This window comes from Temnothorax curvispinosus, unplaced genomic scaffold (genome assembly GCF_003070985.1).
Source record: "Temnothorax curvispinosus isolate PA1 unplaced genomic scaffold, ASM307098v1 QBEX01006091.1, whole genome shotgun sequence".
Lineage (NCBI taxonomy): Eukaryota > Metazoa > Arthropoda > Insecta > Hymenoptera > Formicidae > Temnothorax > Temnothorax curvispinosus.
Window position 1 is genome coordinate 17,832 of NW_020215871.1, and position 3,785 is coordinate 21,616.

Here is a 3,785-nt window from a genome sequence, read left to right on the forward strand (position 1 = left end):
GGGAACTATCTGGCAAAGACCAGAAAGATCGAAGGAAATAAAATAAAATATTTTTCCTTCCCAAAGGATCCAGCACTGTGTAATAAGTGGCGTCAAGCATGCGGAAAAGAAAATATTTCACCAATAAATGGTATGTACTTTTGTATAGAGTTGCTTTCCATTTACACTCAAGTGATCTGAGTCACTCAGATATGTGAGTATTTTTATACTCAGGTAAGATATGTCATTTTGTATTTACCTGCTTATTTTGGTGGCAAAGCTATCGCATAATAATAATACCGGTCCATAGCCTCACTTTTAATGTGAGTTTATTAGATTCATTAAAGCACATGGTCTCTGTTGAGGACGATTAGTTTTCGCGCTTCTCGAACTTTCGCGATCGGAATGCTGACACGAGGTCGGCACGAGGCGGGCCGGGATAGACCAAACCACCCCTCTCTTATCACCTGTGCTCCTGCTCCGAATTCTGTCGCAGATATCAGCTACCGGCGTGCGAGTGTGTATCGTCTTCAGAATAAATGCGACTTTCATACATAACGGTCTGATTTCTCTGTGCTACCCTATCTCTCGCAACCGTGCGTTCCCAGATTATCGCAACAGTCTCGATTGTGGATAAAAACTCAGCTGAATCTCACTTGCCATCATGCAAAAGGAACGTGCATTTAACTGAGTTATGACGTCACAAGTGAGAATTATCTGAGTTTTGATGTAAATGGAAAGCAACTAATATTGTACCACAGATTTCTCTTGTTTATTATTATAAGCATATATTTAAGAATCTTGAACCTTGTTTGCTTCAGCTAGGATATGTTCGAAGCATTTTGCTGATGAAGCTTTTACGAAGCCCTTACAAGAACATCTACTAGGTTATTCACCTACACGAACTAGGAAGATACATCCTGATGCTATCCCGACGTTGCATCTCCATGCAGTACCTCCACTAACATCAAACGAAAATGTGTTAGCTGAAACAATGCCTTTGCCTGTATCAAATGAAGTTTCGATTAAATATTTGCATTTATTGTTATTTGATCTTTTATCTGCATCTTTCCTCTGCATATATAGTTCTTTATGTCGTACGCCACAATATATTTTTGTTTTGCGTCTCAGCTGACAATTCTTTTCCAATCGTTTTCCGACCAGTTTTGATTAAAACTAATAATTTGCAGAATTTTAATAATAAATGACTGGAAATTAAAATCTCGTTTTATGTGAAATTTTTCCGTACGTCGCAATGATTTTTATTCAATGCACACAATTCTTTTTTTCTTAATAATAATAATATTTTCTGTAATATCATATATTTAGACAAATCCACATAAAATAATTATAAAATTCGTCAAATAACAATAACGTTTCTAACATCTACAACGAGAGACAAATTCGGGAAACGATGAGCGTTTATCCGTATGTCACGTGCGTTTTTTATATTTATATATTTTTGTTCATATATATTTATTTATTTATAAAACAGAATTTTCTCTCACATAAATGATCAACATTATTTTGTATTCACATATTGTCCGCTCAAAATGCTTTTATAAATGACTATTATAGATTCGCTGCTTAAATGTACCGCTCAGTGTGACGTAAGCTTGAACAAGTCGCTGATTGGCTGGGTTCGGAAATATGCGCAAGAGCATACCCTTGTATTTCTACCATGGGTATTGCTAAATATTTTATATTGAAAAACGAATTATAGAGACGCGTAAAAATTAACTTTTCAAATGTTAATAATTTTGAGCATTTTTTAAATTTAAATCTTATGTTTGTATGTTACAGTATCACTGTAGCTACGTGGCTGCATAACTCGATCCGCTCGTTGCGCATCGAATCGGTGAGTCAATGAGAAATTTTTTTATTGAGGTAACGAATCTACGAATATATAATTAAATATAGAGCAATAATATATCTCGGTACATGTCAAATTACAATAATTTATAGTATGGAAATATATTATCATTTTGTAGATTCATTGCCTTAAAATGGATGGGCTAAAACTGATTATGGCAAATATTTAATCTTGGTATCATTTGTTTATTAAGATTGTTATTGATTTATTGTGCGATTGTGCTTGAAGAAATACTCGCACACTTTGCACGCACCGAGCTCGCGAAGAACCCATTAAATTATGTTAACAAACTGCCGCGTTTTATATAAATTACTTTTGAGTAAAATTTTTAAGTACATAATAAATTAAATTTTTGAATTTTTATTACATAGATCAATTCTATTTAAAACTAGAGTAAATAATAAATATTTCAGAAACATAAGAGAAACAAAGGAAAATAATTCTCTAATAAATTAAAGTTGTTGGATGAAATTGATTGAAAGCAGGATTGACACAAAATAAACTTTTATTATAATATCGTGTCGTTTCTCTTACGACCGAACGACGACATCTTGGTTGAACATAAAGAACATAGAGATGGCGTAACATAGAGTAGAATATACACGAGGAGAAAAAGATCAGGTTCGCCACCTTTAACAGATGCGCAGTGTGTAAAGAAAAACTAAAGTTCGTTTACATGGGCTTAAAATAAAATACAGTGAATAATTGCAACGTATATAAACAGATCAATATAAAATGAATACGCAAATCTCCACAAAAGTAATGATTTTTTAAATACAAAATTTTTTTTATATTTCTTTAAAGAATTATTTTTGCAACATTATATATATATATATTTTTTTTTTTCTTAAACAAAAGAGATAAGAATAAGTAAAATATTGTGTTAGAATTAGATGTTATAAGAAAAAAATATTTGTAGATAGGGAAAAATTATGAGTTAGTTAGGATGTGTTTTATTTATACTTATTTATTTATTTCCATATATTTAACCAAGATTAAATATTTATAAATCGATGCAAGAAAGCAATATATAAAAATATTTAGAATATTTGATAGAAAACGTGATAATATTGTTATTTATTACTAAAATTTATTTTCACAAAACATCGATTTTACCCTAATTTTTTGTAGCCTATTCATCTATTTTTGATTGAAAAATTGGCTTTATGCTAGATAAAGTCAAGTAATATGACGTGAGATTCTAAATATTCTGTCGAAGTACTAAAAATTTATATTATTTTAGAACTGATGATATAGTACAATTTATTATAGTTTTGCGATAATAAATAACTACGTTGTATCAAAAATAATTTTGATAGAAAGTGATAGAAAAATGTAACGAGATACATTTATATCGATAATCGTAAAATAAAGATTTGTATTATTTAATTATTTAATTATAACAATGCAGTTATTGATTAATTATAATATCAATCGTGCGGGAAGTTTCATTTTTTCGGATCTCACGTCATTTATTCTGTACCTATATCTCATTTTGATGGGGAAATATAACTGACGCAGTGAGATATAATGCAACTAACAATTTATTCCAATGAGATTACAAAGAGAAGGATCGACTACTCGCGACGTTCCAACCGTATGTGTCTCGCGTGACAACTTATTCGAGACTTACTCCGTGACAAGGTTACAGGCGTCAACAGCCCAAAGATACGCGTCGATACATATCGCGCTACCGGCTCGATAACATTTACTTCGCGTCTCTAACACCTCCCCTCGAAGTCATAAGTCGAGCCGCGTTATTCGTGTGATTCGATCATTCTGAGCCCGTCCTGGCAGATGATATGCTTATATCCGGACAGTCCCTTTGTTAAAATGTCCGCGGGCATCTCATTCGTTAACATGTATTGCAGTTCGATTTCGCCAGACGCACAGTGATCTCTGACGAAATGATGGCGTAAATCGATGTGCTTGG

The 3,785-nt window shown here is 32.4% G+C and overlaps 1 long non-coding RNA gene across 2 annotated transcripts; it reads left to right on the forward strand.

Moving 5' to 3' along the window:
* Positions 1–252: 252 nt before the first annotated feature.
* LOC112455440 lies at positions 253–1,109 on the forward strand. 2 transcript variants are annotated; one of them, XR_003040859.1, is made up of 2 exons: positions 253–708; positions 801–1,109. It is a non-coding gene; the product is annotated as an uncharacterized LOC112455440 (long non-coding RNA). The 2 variants fall into 2 exon arrangements; XR_003040858.1 differs by having other exon boundaries at positions 254–685.
* The last annotated feature ends 2,676 nt before the right edge of the window (positions 1,110–3,785 follow it).